We start from the raw sequence: 17,772 nt of genomic DNA, 5'->3' as shown, positions 1-17,772 counted from the left end.
AATATTTCTGCCAAGTAATGCCCTAGCAGCTACCTGACCTCTGAACTACACATCTGGTAGAGGAGCTGTGAGGAGTAAGACACTTTACTCGGTGTAAGGGTGCAAAATTCAAACTCCTGGAAGCAAGTGCAAGTAACAACTGGTGTTGACTAATGTGGGAGTCTTTCCCAGTGGGGTTTTCAAGGAATGATCCTGTTCTCCAGGCAGTTCCTGTCCTGGCAGAAAGATCAACTTGTTAGCTGACAAAAACAAAACAAAGAACGCACACACTGGAAAAGTGAACATTTTAACTCGCTGGGAATAAAGAGCTCAGCTCGCTTGCCACGTGGCTACTCTCTGAAGAGCAGGAAAATCCTGGGTAGTGACTGTCAGAACAAGTAAGAGATGGCGGCTGTCTTGAGTTAGCCACAGACAGCAAATCAGTTGGGAAGCGCGAATATAATTTTCCTTTAAAGTGAATTTATCAATAATACCCAGAGACTCAGGGGTGAAGAAGCTAGAGACGCACTGAGCACCATCACTGTGTATCTAGCTTGAAAGTACAATGTGTGTGTCTCCCTCTTTACAGTACTTTAAAAACTCAGCCACTCTTGGAGGGGTGACAGCCCTTTTCTTCTTGGGGCTGCTTCGACATGTTAAAAGAGAGAGACGCATGCACACGTTGTGCTCCCGGGGTGGGAACTTTACTTTCATTCTTAGTTGTTGCTTCTCGGTCAGTAATTAAGGCTGGAAGTTTCTGGACACGTAGTAGAAGTAATAGCCATGCATGAGGGAGATGAACTAGCCACACAGCCAGTGTGATGAGATGAGCTGCCCCGGCTCCTTGTTCAGGAGACGATAAAGGACTTAGCAGTGTCACAGGGCATTGTCCAACCGGGTCTGTTGGAGTTACTCGCTGTCCTGTCTACATCAGTGAAATGGGAATGCTCTGACCTACCTGGGGTAGGCCTCCTCCCTACCCTGAGGTGAGACTGGTGCTGGCAGGTGTTTCCCTGAACAAGCACTAACCTTACTTTCTACTGAGCCTGCTGCTGGAAGTTCATTATCTCGTCTCATATGACCTCTCCCACCCCGCAGCTGCCATTGACTTCATTTGGGGTTACGAACGCGCTGCTGAAAACTAGGCCCTGTGTAACGTGGGTCACACGGGACATCTGTGGTAGAGGCAGGAATGAAGTGCTGGGCTCCTGACTTCCATTCATGTGCTTTAACCACAGAGCCATCCTTCCTCTCTGCCGGCGGGAATAAAGGATACAGGATCATGTGTAGCTTCAGCCACCACCATAACCTGGGGCAAATAGGACATGACCGGGTCAAGCCAGCGGAGCTTCTGAAAGGGAAGGTGGGTGAGGTAATAGCTTTTAGTGGACCAGAGGGACAAGCTTTCGAACGCCACGCAGGTCCTGAAGAAGCACTCTGTGGAACTCGACTGCGTGTTTCTTTCCCTAACAGACGTTGGTCCAATAAAAGCTGTTACCCGCCTTGTGGCTCTAACATCCTGGGTGCGACACGGCAACACCACCACTGCAAACAACTATGGGAAATCAATACGCTTGAGCAAAGTTATTCCGTGGAATAGAGTAATAAGCAGGGTGTCCTCCCGCCTAGCTGCTACGCCAAGTGAAGACAGGCTGAGAGTAGGTTGTAAATTAATAGCTGTATTAATGGCTTGGATGAGGAAGTGGATTATGAGCTAGTGAAGCCGGATGAGGCGTCGTTCCTGTTGGTAAAACCCACAGAAAGTTGTGTGGGTTAATAATTAGATTTCCCTTGCAACAGCCGTTGCTGATGGCTGCCTCTTCCACCAGCGCCAGTTCTTCGGTAAAGCAACTGGTTCAGATAAGAAACAAGGCCATTGAGGGAAGCGAATTTAGCAGGCCAGAAGCTGTCTCATTGTAATGCTCTCCCTGTATTTTTAATCCCTGTAATGTTCATCCCTGGATGAGAAGACTAATACTGACACCTAGAGCTTTTCATCCACGGCTCCCCAAGCCCTTTAGAACCCCAGTGCCCTGGCTCCCCGTCCTGTGCTATGGGACGGAGGAACTGCAAGGGCAGAGCTCGCAGAGGGAAAGACACGAAACCAGGACGCTCTCCATTCTCGCTTGAAGTGCATATAAACCCTCTACCACTGCGCAGCCAGTTTCTGCCACTACAGTATTACAGTTGCACCGCCCAACGTTAGAGTCCATCAGGCGAGGCAGGATGGGCCAGTGGACTGAACTGGAAGACCTAGGTTCAAGTCCCTGCTCTGCCACTGACTTTCACTGTGACCTTGGGCGGGTCACTTAGCCGTTCTGTGCCTCGGTTTCCCATCTGTAAAATGGGGATAATAGCTCTGCCTCACAGGGGCATTATGAGGATGACTCTATTAAAGATTGGGAGGTGCTTGGATGTTATGGTAATGGGAGCCTGAGAAGTATCTCAAGGCCCGTTGTGCCAGGCACTAGGCAAACACATGAAGAATTTACAGTTTATCTAGGGACAAAAGGTAGGCAGAGTGAGCATTGTCCGTAGCTTACCCTTGAGACTGAGTGACTTTTCCAAGCTCCCAGAGGAAGCCTGCGGTAGAGCCGGGTACTGAATCTACGGCCTTAACCTCCGGACCTGCCCTTTTGCTAGCATGAAACTTCGACTTGAAATTAATCACATGCCCCTGGGACGGCTGAACCAGGTCCGCATGTTCGGCTAACGATTTCTTCTGCTCAAGCTAGAAACAATGCAACCTGTGAGAGCCGGCGCGAGACCGGCGTTAACGTTGCACTGGCCATGGTCGTCCTTCAGAACCCTCTAGCAAAGACGCTAATGCAAAAAAACCCCCAAACAAACTGAACGCTAATTTTTACTAGCACGGAGCAGCCTGCAGACAACACCAGACCCAGCTAGGTTTTCCCGCGATCCTTCCATCCCCACATCTTAACTGGGTCGTGACCAATCTTGGCCTTGTTAAAATGTCAGCTCGGACATTAAGTCCAGATGACATTTGTGCCTCTATTTATTAAGCCACCAGCTGAGCAAAGTTTCAAACACACGTCTTGATGCAAGGCTCTGTGTCTCTCTCTGGTACTTGTGTACTGTGATGGATTTTGCGCTCTGACTTTCTAAGAGGCGTGTTTTTCCTATAACAGTGCTCGGCCTATGATTAAATAGGCTCTGCGTGAAATCCAGGACAGCCAAAGGCTGGGAGGGTTCTGAACACATGACGTGTAAATCCGTGCAATGATGTATCACTAAAGCTCCGCTGGGACTGAATTTTACTGTATCCTGCTACAGGACCTAGAGAATCTCAGAACACACTACGGCTACTGGACTCAGTAGCGTTTTCACCAACAAATGTCTCTCACATCTCCGCTCCTTACCGTTCTTATTCATGGAATCGGTCACCCCATCTCCATTTTCCTCCACCTTCTGGCTCTCTTCCGACATAACCCCAGATGTCTTCTGAACACATCTGCATTTGCTTTAATGACCTAATTGGTCACTGTCATAACTATAAAGGGAAGGGTAACAGCTGTCCTGTGTACAGTACTATAAAATCCCTCCTGGCCAGAGACTCCAAAATCCTTTTCCCTGTAAAGGGTTAAGAAGCTCAGGTAACCTGGCTGGCATCTGACCCACAGGACCAATAAGGGGACAAGATACTTTCAAATCTTGGGGGGGGGAAGGCTTTTGTTGGTGCTCTTTGTTTGGGAGTTGGTTCGCTCTTGGGACTGAGAGGGACCAGACATCAATCCAGGTTCTCCACATCTTTCTAAACAAGTCTCTCATATTTCAAACTTGTAAGTAAACAGCTAGGCAAGGCGTGTTAGTTTTCCTTTGTTTTCTCAACTTGTAAATGTACCTTTTACTAGAGTGTTTATCTTTGTTGCTGTACTTTGAACCTAAGACTAGAGGGGAGTCCTCTGAGCTCTTTAAGTTTGATTACCCTGTAAGGTTAATTTCCATACTGATTTTACAGAGATGATTTTTACCTTTTTCTTTAATTAAAAGCCGTCTTTTTAAGAACCTGATTGATTTTTCCTTGTTTTTAGATCCAAGGGGGTTGGATCTGTATTCACCAGGAGTTGGTGAAAGGAAGGAGGGGAATGGTTAATTTCTCCTTGTTTTAGATCCAAGGGGTTTGGATCTGTATTCACCAGGGAATTGGTGAAGGTCTCTCAAGGCATCCCAGGGAAGGGAACTAGCCTTGGGATGGTGGCAGCGGACCAGAGCTAAGCTGGTAGTTAAGCTTAGAAGTCTTCATGCAGGCCCCCACATTTGTACCCTAAAGTTCAAAGTGGGGATACAGCCTTGACAGTCACGTTGGAATATCTATCTATCTATCTATCTATCTATCTATCTATCTATCTATCTATCTATCATCCATTTGTTCTGCCTAGATTTGATGTGGTTCTAAAGGACATGGTCTATAGTTAACCACAAGATATTGAGCTCTGTAGTCTAATGTTCGCTTACTCTCCTCTTGGAAGGACACGGTGGAATTCTATGGCCTGGGTTATGCAGGAGGTCATAGAATCATAGAATATCAGGGTTGAAGGGACCTCAGGAGGTCATCTAGTCCAATCCCCTGCTCAAAGCAGGACCAATTCCCAACTAAATCATAGGTCAAACTAATCATAATGGTCCCTACTGGCTTTAACATCTATCAGCCAGATATTCAACTGGTCTAAACCGAGGAGTATGGATTTTGAAACAATAGCACACCTTAGAAACCCATAGATTAGCTTCCACGGAGCAAGATGTTTATCAGTTTTGCAAGAAATCGTCCTGGATAAAATCAGTATTGATTGCATTCTTTCTGGCTGTTGCACTCACTTCGTATGAAACTACCAGTCATGGTGCAACCATGTCACTAAAGAATGAAATGCGCACTGCTGTCCTAATTTTGAGCTGCTGACCTTTCTGCGTTGGACTGAGCCACTCTTTATTCAATTTCCCGTTGGGCGATGCGAATTTGCTCACCCTGTGCGCAAACTCTGTGCTCTCTGATGAGAGTGATCTCAACTCCCTGAACCATTTCCCATCAAAGCTGCCCTTAAGATCCCAAATTATCCCCATTATGTTTTTCCTGTGTCATACCCTCTGCTCCAGCAGAAAAATATCCTTTAATAAACAGGGCAGAGAAGTGTGTGTGATGTTTTAAATGGAGTCCAACCAACTCTTTGTAGAGTGACTAACCTCTTTTTGTCCTTTTATAGCCCTCAGCTGACATAGCTCAGTACCTTGTTAGCCTGATTGTACTGCAGCTGCACACTTGACTGAGAGTTGCAGGAATTTTCCATCTATTAACGACTTGGGTTTTGTTTGTTTTTTCCTTCGCTTTCCTACACCTCCCCCGGATCCTCACATTTTTTACGTTTTTCTATGGGCTCTAAACTGTACATTCCATTTCCTGACCTAGTCCCTAAGAAGGGCTCTGCTCTCTTTGCATATGATTGTGCAACATCGTTCATTATCTTTATTGACACCACCTTCTTCACTGGGCTGCATGTGAACTTTGTCCTCTGGCGTTCCCTGGTCCCAGCCATTTTACTAATGTATTAAGACTCGGCACTTGACAAATCCTTAACTACTGAATCCTCGTGACAGCCCTGGGACGAGGTGTCTTTATCCCCATTTTACACATGGGGAAGTTGAGGCCCAGAGCTGGGATTAGAACTCAGGAGTTCTTGGTTTTCAGTCCATGGGCATTGAGCACATTGTTGCTATGTTCATGGCATACACGCAGCAAAGTTAGATGAAAACATAAAATGCCTCTTGGTGGTTGGTTGCAACATCACACTACTTCATTTCTTAGAATTCAGAACAATGACACACAAGAACCGCAAAACAGAAAGAGACAAAGCAGGCTGCTCCCTAAAACAGAGAAGCACAATTTACCCCCCACCTTGCTCGAAGCTGGCTCTTTGCAGACTGAGTCTGACTGCAGTGCAGAAGCCCAGACCACATGACTCCCTACAGAGTCCCCTAACTGCCAGCAGGGTCAGGAAATCACTTAAAGTGATAGCTTATATTGAAAACTGTGTTAAAATTACACCACAGTTGTCTCCCTTTCAGCTGAAGTAAGGTGACCATATGTCCCGTTTTGGCCGGGACAGTCCCCTTTATTAACTCTGTCCTGGCAGTCCCTACTTTTTCACCAAAACTGGGTATGTGTCCCAGCTGCAAGGCAAAGCGGAGAGCTTCAGCTGCTGCCCAGAGGTCAGCTGAAGGCTGTTGGCAGGCAGCACTGCCTTCAGAGCTGACCTTCCCCCCCTCCCAGCAGCATGGGGTTCGGCGGGTCAGCCCGGGCGGCGTGTGGGGGGTGGGGACGGCTCAGCTCGGGCAAGCTCTGAGCCGTTCTGTTTTTACTTTAAGAAATATGGTCACCCTAAGCTGAAGCCACCCAAGAGATGTCAGAGAGACAGGATGGGCTGGAGGGAAGTGGTTTGGTGGTAGACAGAGAAAGAGAAATGTCTGAGTCTCTCATATAGAGATGACAGGTGCAGCCATGTTAGTGAGATGAGATTGTCCAGAGACATGGTGGAAAGCAAAAACTGCAACGGACAGAACCCTGAGTATCCGCTCTCGTGCAGAGTGACAGAGGGAAGGAGGAGTTGAAAGAAAGTGGGAATAATTCAGAGAAGATCCCTCACAAATGGGTTAATGTGTTGGAGTGATTGATTTCTGAGGAAAAATTCAAAGACATGCATCCGAGGAAGTGGGCTGTAGTCCACGAAAGCTTATGCTCTAATAAATTTGTTAGTCTCTAAGGTGCCACAAGTACTCCGGTTCTTTTTAAAGACATCAATGTGGACAAATGATGACTAACACCACCACCATCGGTTATTCGGGGTCACTTAGTCCTCCATAAAACCAACGAGGAGTCCGGTGGCACCTTAAAGACTAACAGATTTATTTGGGCATAAGTGGGTTTTTTACCCACAAAATCCATCTGTTAGTCTTTAAGGTGCCACCGGGCTCCTCATTGCTTTTGTGGATACAGACTAACACGGCTACCACCTGATACTTAGTCCTCCTTGTTTGAAGGATTTAGAAACTAGGAGACGTGCTGTGTCGGGCTGCGGCATGTTCTCCGTGGGCAAGTGGCAGGATCCCCTACCACATGAGACATTTAAAACTAGACTAGACAAAGCAACGGAGAGGAGACTGCAGTGCTACTCCGGCAGAGGCGTTGACTAGACCGACTCATAGGCCTTTTCTAAGAGCTGTGATTCTTACCCTCCCTTTGGGATTCTGGGTCAAAGAGCCTTGAGATCTGGCCCTCTCCCGACAGCCGCAGCTCTCTTGCTCTTGCATCTCTGAAACCAACTATTGTGACTGGTCAAAGGCCAGAAAAGGAAAAAGCAAGCCTGCTCCATTTGCAAGCTCACACCACAGAAGTAGGCCCATATCCATCTCCTTCCTGCCAGGGCTCTAGAGGGAATGAATCTGTCTCTTGTCAGGCTTCATGGGCAGGGTTGATCAGTTGCTGTGTTTAGAGCTTTTACCACTGGCATTGGTAAGCTCACTACACAATCGTCTTGATTTTCTAAAGCAAAGTAAGGCCAAGTATAAACAAACCCTGGCATCTTAACATGAAAGCTACCAGAGCTCCATGGCTTTGGAATGGAATTGTCTCTGTCAGAGGGACTGAAGCAAGTCCCTTATTTTGAGCATGTTTTGCTTGGGCTTTTTCTGCAATATGGATTGTTCTGGTGCACCAGGCAATAAGAACATAAGAACGGCCAGACTGGGTCAGACCAAAGGTCCATCTAGCCCAGTATCCTGTCTACCGACAGTGGCCAATGCCAGGTGCCCCAGAGGGAATGAACAGAACAGGGCATCATCAAGTGATCCAATCTGGCATTTTAATCCTTGTGACTGGGTGCATCTACCTTGCGATCCCCCTCCACATCTATCTATCTATCTATCTATCTCCATCACCCCCTCTAGCTATCTAGCTAGCTATCTACCCACCCCCTTTTACTGCATTCTTGTGCTCACAATTAATTGCAGACACAAATGATACGATGCTGCCACCCAGCCGCCTGATTTGTGCAGGCAATCAGATGACATCACTAATTACCAGCCCATAAATATGGGTGCAATTAATTCTGGGCACAAAACGACACCCCCAAGTTAAAGGCTGTCTTTCACAGTAAGGCACCATGTATTCATTTGCAGATAGGGGTAGCTATCAGATTAGTTTACCTGGACGATCTCCCTTCAAGTTCCATCAGTCAGTGTTGAGTTCGTGCCGTACAGTTGGACCGATTTAGGCTAAGGGAAACCAGAAGATTGTTACAGCTCATGGGGCAAGGAGAAAAGTAAATGAGCCGGAGTCCCTGGACGTCAATGGAAAGACCTCCCTTGACTCTGTTGGGCTTTGCATCAGGGTCTGTGTGGTCAAGCTGCCCAAGAACTGAATGTCCACATCTTCATTGAGCAGGTAACTCTACAGACTTCAGGCAACACCACCCCAACCCTGCCTTTGTTTTTCACGCTCCAACGTCCATCGCATGCCCAAGAAGCTGGCATCGTCACCCCCTTCTGTTTAATCCCTCTGGCTTTAGAGAACACATTGTTATCTGATGGCAGTTGCCTGTCTCAAGCTACTTCAATCCAGCCCTCCCTGTGATCTGCTCCATGGCTGACTGCCAGGTGCTCTTTCGTAATAACATCGGTTAAATCTCAGTCAATACGGAGCAGGAAAGAAAATCAAGTCATTCCACTGGCAATTATATGGCAAGTCATTGCACAAGATCAGATATAGGCATCTAGCAGCTGTCAAAGCTGGCCCCTACCTAAATATTATCTCAAGGGATGAACGTTGCTTTGTTCCTTGGCAAACAGGTTCCACCGGGCTGGCAATAAATCCAGAAAAATGGCCTGTCCAATTGATAATAATAATAGCACTTTGCACGCTTGTCATTCTTTCCAGATGAGGTTCTCAACGTGCTTTGCAAACATCACTCTGTGAGGGGTGGTATCATTCATTATCCCCAATGAAAATGAAACACCGGAGGGGAGGGGGGGTCAAAGGCCCAGATTTTCAAGCACGTCCATGCATTTGGGGTGCATTGGTTTTGGGGTGCTTAACCGGAGATGCTGATACAGGCCCCGAGTGTCAGAGCCGCTGCCTACCCCCATTCCCTGTGGATTTCAACTGCAGGTGCGGCTGCTCTGGAAATGGGGCCCCTTTCATTGTCTCAAGATGGACACCCAAAAAATTAGAGGACAATGAGGTCAAAATCCTCAAAGGGATTTAGGCACCTAATGCCCATTGGGCCTTAGTGATTTGCCCGAGTTCACACAGAAAGCCTGCAACAGACTCAGGAATAGAATCCAAGAGTCCTGCCTCTTGCTTTAGTCACAAGCCCATTCTTCTCACTATAAAACTACACCATGATTCAGTAACAGGGTTCTCCCATCACAGGTGCTGACTTTTGTTTTTCCTGGTGGGTGCTCTTCCCCCCTATCCACCCTGAGGCCCCGCCCCTCACTCCACCTCTCCCCCGAGGCTTCCTCGCCCATCTGCCGCATGCTCCTCTGTCCATCTTCCCCCAAGTGCCTCCCGCCAGTGACTCACTGATCCACGGCCTGGCCCAGGCCCACCGAACAGCTGGTTGGCGGCCAGCCCCGGGGCCTCCCGAACAGCTGATTGGCGGCCAGCCCCAGGGCCACGGAACCACTGTGGCTGGTGGGTGCTAAGCACCCCCTATTTTTTCACTTTTGTGGGTGTTTGGATTTGGTTGCTGTCTGATTTGCCCAGAGTTTCCCAGCGTCCCGATTGCCCGCCCCAGCCTTGAGACACCAGTTTCCATTCACATGCTGCCCTCACAGCAGCCACAGAGGGCTGTGACGCCATTGCTCAGTGGAAACTGGGGCACCTGTAAGTCCCATGCCCATGGACCGCATCTTCCCCCACTTCCCAGGGAGCCGGCAGTGGAAGTGGGGTTTAACATGGCCGTCATTCACTGCTACAGGGTCCCAGGGCTCCTGGCTGGACGCTCTGGAGAACGCTGGGCTTCACCCTGGGGTTTTGCCCCTGGGACCCTTTCCACACTCCGCCAGGCCTCCAGACCTGAGGAACACGGCGCTGACAACGGAGGGTGGAGGGGCCAGTCGGGCTCAGGGGCTCCTCCCGATGAAAAGGACAATGAGGCCTAGCTCTTCCGCACCCAGCCTGAGGTGTCCTCAGGGAGGAGGACTTAGCATTGTCCTGCTTCCCCTCTAGCTGCAATCGCCCCACCCCTCTTGCCAGATGCTGCTCACTGTCCCATGGGGAGATGGCGCCTGGGGCGCTGTCCCGCGCCCTCTGAGGCGCCCCACATGCTGAACACTTGGCTCCCTTCCTACCCGCTCAGCATCTCCGGCTGGCTGCCACCTCCTGGCTTGGCCTCTCACCCTGCCCCCGCGGGGGCTGCCCGGCCTCCTGCTGACTCCCAGCTTCCCGCCTCTCACCGGCTTCTGGGGCATCTGGCTCACACGCAAAGGGCGGGAGCTGGGGGAGGCGGGGGCAACGCTCCTCAGGTTACCCCTAATGGCCTGTTTTTGGCGGGCAGCGGATGCTGAAGAGACAAGAGGGTGGAAAGGAAGGAAGAGACTTATGGGGGCCTTGCAGTTAGGCAGCGAGCTATGGGTGCAGACTGGATGAAGATGAAGGGTTTGAAGGAGAGTACAGAAATATGGGAGAGGGGGAACCAGCCCTGGGGGCCCTGAGGGAAAAAGAAGCAGTAGTGTTGTGGGGCATGCTCTTTACAAAAGATCTCCTATCCTCCTTTGTAGCAGGCCAGCACCAGCTCCACTACGTCCATGGCCTTCTCTGCCCATGGAGGGGTGGAGGGACAGGACATGCCCCCCAGACATGAGGCCCCTCTACAGCGTTTGACTTGCTCACTCCTCTTTGCTCTCTCAGCCCTCACTTGGGCAAATCAGTCAATTCTCCTGGCAGGGTCATCCCCTTTCCCATCAGAGGGCACCTTCTGCCTTCACACGCCTTCTGCATGGATATGGGGGAAAGGGGGCATCCCACTGAATGCCTACTTATGTTATTGCAGGGTAAGGTGACCAGATTTTTGGGTCTTTTTCTTATATAGGCTCCTATTACCCCCCACCCCCGTCCCGATTTTTCACACTTGCTGTCTGGTCACCCTATTGCAGGATTCCCCCAAAATCCCTTGGGTCAAATTCTCTGCTAGTGTAAACTGATACACTAACAGAGAATGTGGCCCCTTGTTCTACGAGCTTCCTGGCTGCATAGAGCTAATTTATCTGGGAGGTACTTCAGGTACTACAGTGAAGGGCTTTACAGAAAATAGACAGACACATAGACAGGTGGATGGATGGATGGATGGATGGTTGGATCACTGAGCGGGTGGCCTCACCGTTCTTTGATTTTATACCCAGTTGTTTTCTGACAAACACAGACAACTACTAAAGCACAACATTCAAAACAAGGGTAATCTTCACTGGACCAAAAAAATGACCATGATACCCTTGTGATAAATCCCAATGCAGATAAGTCAGGCTGCCGTTGAGTTCTTCCCACCGTTCGGGGTGGGAGCTGTATGATACATTAGAGACGATAAACCAGATTCAGTTCTCAGTTACATAGGAGCAAGTCGGCGGGAGCTGCGCCCATATAAAGAGAGCAGAGTCCAGCGCTGGCTGAGCGCATGCAAAGAGCGCCAAGGTCTGATAAGGCCCGGAGCTGTTCCTAGTCCCAGTTCTCTGTAGCTTTGTTTGAAATTGTATACTTTGGCGGCCTTCCAGGACTAAGGTAAACGTCTCTGTGCCTCGGTGGGTGGTCCTGCCTGCTGGAGAAGTGTAAAATGAAGAGAACTTGCCTTCAGAACATCAGCTCTGTGCCGGGCTTCAGCGTTGTTGAATTGGCCAGGCCCAACTGGTTGTCATGAGCTGATCTGTCATAGCCTGGGGTAGACAAGGTCAGGCTGAAGTTTGAAAGTGAGCTCTCTTTCTCCCGCTGTGAAGTTGACTCGCAAGCAGCACACTGCAAAATGTTACACAGTAGAGTACGTGCAGGGTGACAGCTGGGAACTCAAGCCCCAGAAGGCAGAAAAGGGCAGGGAAGAGGCATTATTCAGGCTTGCATTTAACAAATGAAAACAACAGTAAAAAAGAGCACAGATTGTGCGGGAATGTCGGTGCGACATTGGCTTAGAGATCACAAGCCAGATTCATTCCTCCCTGTTCCTTCTGGCTCAAGGAGCACAAAGAGGCTGGAATTTGGCCCTACCTGAGAATTCCCTTGGCAAGGGTGTAACGCTGGTATCGCTGGCTCCTACACCAACTGCTCCCCACAGCAGAAAGGGCATGTCAGGATCTGGGCAGAGTGCGCTTGCGCTCTGCGATTCTCAACTGGCCTGTGGCCCCTGGAGGACCTGCAGGAGACACTCGCTCTTCCTGGGTCTTAACTGTTGCACAGAGCTCGTTTTCTGCAAGCCCTCTGCAAAGGGGTGAATTTCCCCCACATTTGCCTGCCTGATTTGCGTGTGCAGTTGCTCTGACTGTCTGTGCAATTTCACACACAACTCGGGGCACCCGAATTGGTTGTGTGCCAGCCTTTGTGGCATAAACACGGAGCTGTTTTCAAAGATCAAAAAGGGTTGTGCTTTAAAAGAGATCTAGGAAAATCCAGGGGGGGAAACAAACTATCTGTTTCCCTACACAAAGCAAGGGAAACTGTCTAGCCCAGCTCAGGAAATCCCTTCAATTGGGCTGGAAAATCACAGGGCGCGTTTTTTTCGGGATTTTTTTTTTACGAGTCTGCTCTATCCTTGCAGCCTCCACCTAGAGCTGTCAAATAAAGAGTGATCTCGGAAACAAAGCTGGGACGCCAGACCCCCCATTTCGCAGCTATTGCATTGTGCACAACAACGGGTGGAGCAATGGTCTCCGTTAGGGGCCCTGCGCAGCGGCAAGCAAGGTGCCGAAGGAAACCCAGGATGCAAGCCCTGAAGATATTGCCAAAGACGCTGTGAGCGCCTGCAAGAGCCTGGGGGGTTGCAGGTCTTTCGACTGGATCGTGGGGTTGTTTTCAGACTCAGCAGCCGTTTGCGATAGCTGGACGTGACGGTGCTGAGCTTGTTGCGTGGGGAAAGGATTGAGCTAAGCAATCTTCTCTGCTACCCTAGTGCAGCTGGTACAAAACGGGGATTGAAGCACGTGACTGAAGTCTGGCGCAGGTGCATACCTGGCCCCCATGATTGCAGTATCCGAACACTGCATAATCTGGAATGTATTTAGCCTCACAACCCTCCTGTGAGGCAGGGTGGTCCTATTACCCCCATTTTACAGATTGGAAACTGAGGCACGGAGAGGCTAAGTGACTTGACCAAGGGCGTATAGAAAATCTGTGACAGAGCAGGAAATTGAACCTCGGTCTCCAGCATCCCTAACCACTGGACCACTCTTCTTCTCCCGAGTGATATCTCCATTGCATCTAACCCCCCCGATCTTGCAATTCTATTTGACTCAAGCTTTTACGAGCACTAGATGTTCGTGCACTACAAAGAACAGCTGACTGGAAAGCATTGGGCAGGGAATCTGATATATGCAGCTATGGAATGATGCTGCTTTTGTTGTCTGTGTACTGTGCTGCCCAAATTCTAGGAGTCTGGATGACTGCTGGCACAGCCTCCATTTTGGGTTCAGTTCAGACACAGCCTGTCACCAAAGGAGACACACACACACTGTGCTCTCTTGCATGGAGACTTTACCTCAGTTCTTTCTTGTTGGGCTGTTTCCCTTTGCTCTAAAACGAAATTCACTTTGAGTGAAACTCAGCCCACACAGAGCCATTTACCCATCCTCTTAAATTCTCTATGTAGCTAGATAACTGCAGCACCTTTGTTTTCCGTCTCTGACATCTTTAAATCACTCAGGACTCTGTTGCCTGCAGAATCCGTTGAGCGCACAGGAGTTACACAGAATATGCTCCCTGTTGAAGACTTTTCTCTTGATTTTCCTTGTGTGCAGTGCTTGATCTAAAATCTCAGCTCATGCCTGCAGAAAGTAGTTTTTGCCCCGTTAGCATAGAGAATAGAGCCAGCACACACACAGCAGGCATGCACGCAATCCTCGTTTCAGTTAGTGATTTGCAGGGCCCCGGTTTTCTTCTTCTCTTTTGTCTTTCTTAACGTTCCGCCAGCGAAAACTTTCTGGGCCTAGCAATCAAAGCGCCACCTCACCATGCTGGGAGCTGGCATCATCCCGACGGGTGCTGCTGGCATGTAAAGCTACAGGAGAACGTGTCACACCTTCACTCACAAGACTCAGGTTTTCAGAGAGACTAGGATTACCATACATCCGGTTTTTCCCGGACATGTCCGGCTTTTTGGTAATCAAACCCCTGTCTGGGGAGAATTGCCAAAAAGCCAAACATGTCCGGGAAAAATACCGGCCAGGCACTTCCCCTCCCGGGCTCCAGCTGTGCTGGGGAAGCGCCGGCCGGGGGCGCAGGGTCTGGAGGCTGCCCGGCAAACCGTGAAGCCAGTAGCGCTCGGGCAGCCCTTTTCGCGTGGCTGGGAGGGAGGAGGGGGAGTTAGGGCGGGGACTTTGGGGAAGGGGCGGGGCTGGGGGTGGGAAAGGGGCGGGGCCAGGGCCCGTGGAGTGTCCTCTTTTTTTATTTTTTAAATATGGTAACCCTAAGAGAGACCTTTGTTCGTCTGGGATATTCCAACACTTTCATTGGACGGCTTTTGCAGAGGCTGTCTAGATACCCAGCTGCAGGCCCGCCACCTCTGACAACAGCGTATGCTCTGCACACTAGTTCACTCACTGTGCCCATCCACCTTATTCTTAAAGGGGCAGCTCCCATTTCTCTTACATATCACCACCGTTAACAAAAATATATAAAGAAAAAGAAACAAAGACTCAAAATGATTATTAATACTGAACCCATTTCGGAAAGATCTCTTCCGAGCAGCTCCCAACTGCAGTGGTTTCATTTCTCGGCATCCCACTGTTTCTTGAAATGGTGAGTCAGTTACAAACAGGATGTGACTGGAATCAGTTCCTCTCATCCATCTCGTTCAGTGCACAAGACCAACTTTTCGTTTCCTTTTGTGCTGGATTCAGCAGCTCGCGCGCGGCGCAGACGATTGGCACAAGACTCTGATCTCATTTTCACTGGAGTAAATCCGGAGTGACACCATCGATGGCGTTAAACTGGGTTTGGAACCAGTGCCCATGATTTTGAAAATGGCTTGCAGTCATGGGCACTCTTCTATAAAAGTTGCATCTGAAGAAGTGGGTTTTTTATCCACGAAAGCTTAGGCCCAAGTAAATCTGTTAGTCTTTAAGGTGCCACCGGACTCCTTGTTGTTTTTGTGGATACAGACTAACACGGCTACCCCCCGATACTTTCTATACATGTATTGCTGCTGAACAAAGCCAGACAGTTCGCACTGGGGACTGAAGTGGGTAAGCTCCTTAGCGCAGGGTACATCGACGTAGCTGTTCAGGTGTTTTTAACCATAGGTGGGCTCCGTGCTGCACGGCGTTCTGTGCTCACCCAGAGCCCCGTTGAAATCAAACGTGGGCGAGGCAAGACAATTCCAGGTGCATGCATGTGGCCTGGGATTTGCTGAGCCATGAATCACCATTAGGTGAATCCTGCAAAGATGCAGTGAGGACTAGAGAGGCAGTGAAAAGACTCAGGACCGTGCCTTTAGACCAGACCTTCTAGTACTGTCATTAGCAGGAGGTTGAACTGAATGGCTGCAGGTTAATTGTGAGCTAGGGCAACTCAAGTTGCTGCCCTGTGCCTCAGTTTCCCTGCCTCTGTTGGACTTTAGATCAGGCCGTCCATTAATTATTATTATTAGCAGGAACTATAACTGAATGATTGTGAGATCATTAATATTACACCCCTGGAGTTTATTGCCCTTCAAACAAGTCTCCACTCGGTTCGGTTGTATTTGTCTGAAATCAGAGGGCTTAATTCTCATTCGCCTTCGCACCCCTTTGCAGCTCTGGCAGGGGAAAGGGGCCCTCTGCCAAACGAGAAGCTGACCCTTTGGCAGAAGAGAAGTCAGGGCAGAGATTCCCAGCTGTCCATCATCACAGTGCGTGAATGTTTGAAACCAAGCCCGGGGAGTTAGATTGTCAAATGCCAGCCCCTCGCGTGCATCCCTCTTGGCAGCAGTCCAGGGTTTGCACCTGAGCCCTAAAGGGCTAACAGCTTCTCTCATCCCAACTGGATTTCAGTGAAACAGGCCCCGTCACGCCAGTGAAGGGCCGAGATCCTTTTAAAACGTATGTCATAAAGGCCCCAAGAAGCTATCCCTTCCAACCAGCTTATTCAACTGCTGCATGCCAGCGTGAGGAAATTACCATGGTGTTACTGCCTGGGAGCTCTGAAATCTACCAGCTCTAGCATCCAGAACTTTCCATTATTATTACTGATTTACCCTACAGTAGCACCTAGTAGCCACGGTCGCTGACCGGGGCCCCCTTGTGCTTGGAGCTGTACAAACCCGCTCTTAGATTGGCATCGTGCCATTGGCAGATGGCACGTGTTCAGAATCTGGCTGCCTTCAGTCCAAAGAGCAAGAACCGTGATCACGGGGCTGAGCCATTGTAAAGCCTGGCGTTCTCCAGGGCTCGAGTCACCTGACCTTTCCTCCTTGCATTTGCCACCCATGGAAGATAGTTCCTTGCACCAGCTGATTTCATAGAATATCAGAGTTGGAAGGGACCTTAGGAGATCATCTAGTCCAACCCCCTGCTCAAAGCAGGGCCAATCCCCAGACAGATTTTTACCCCACTTCCTTAAATGGCCCCCTCAAGGATTGAACTCACAACCCTGGGTTTAGCAGGCCAATGCTCAAACCACTGAGCTATCCCTCCCCACGTCCCATGAGTCTCGCTGATTGCCCTCTCCCAACCTGCAGTGCCCAGCGTCTGCAGCGGCGGAGGAGAGAAATTGACCCCTCCTTTGGCTCAGCTGTGGCCCCTCTGTGCTTAGATCTTCAAAGGGATTTAGGCACCACTGATTTCAATGGGACTGAAGTGTCTAAATACCTTTGAGGGTCTGCGCCTGGGGGGACGCATAGGCTGGCGTGGAGAGCTACAAGAGCTATGTAGCATACTCATAATATTACTTGGAAAACACTTTTCCACAGAGCATCATAATCACCTGACTTGCCCCAGCTCACCGAGCCAGTCCACAGCCGAGCTGGGGAAAGAATCCTGGTCTCTTAACTCCCAGTCCTACCACAGCAGCTGCAGCTGGGAGCAACCAAGCTCTGAGACCACAACTGTGCTCTGGGTAGACAACTTGCATGTATTCCCCGGTTTTAATCAACAGTATGAATTACTGGCTGGCGTCACGTTACAGAGCAGGCCAGAGTCTAGTGCAGCCCCACAGAAATCTGAGCCCTAAGCCTGAAGGAGGAGAAGGAAAATCAACGGGGGAGGGAGCCACTGATTTCACCAGTTGTGACTCTTCAGTCTAGATCATGGTATGAAATCTTCCGATGGCACCTGGCCAAATAGAGGGGCCATCTCTAAATTCTCTTTTCCTCTGATGAGGCAGAGTCCTGGGGCACTATGCAGCTAGAGAGAGAGCCAGATGGCCGGACTGAGAGACGGATCATTGAAAATATTTAGTCCCTCTCTGATATTCTCCATGCTAATATCAATATGCCCCTTCTGCGGATACCTCCGCCCCTTCTATTAACCCCTTGTCCCCTGCAGACATGGCTGCCAGGGCTCCTGTTTACAGGGTTGTTTGCAAAGAGGATACGGGGCTTGATCCTCCCA

The sequence above is a fragment of the Trachemys scripta genome, chromosome 1 (assembly GCF_013100865.1).
Source record: "Trachemys scripta elegans isolate TJP31775 chromosome 1, CAS_Tse_1.0, whole genome shotgun sequence".
In the NCBI taxonomy this organism is placed as follows: domain Eukaryota; kingdom Metazoa; phylum Chordata; order Testudines; family Emydidae; genus Trachemys; species Trachemys scripta.
The sequence above is the reverse complement of the archived record's forward strand: the minus strand, read 5'-3'. Positions refer to the sequence as shown.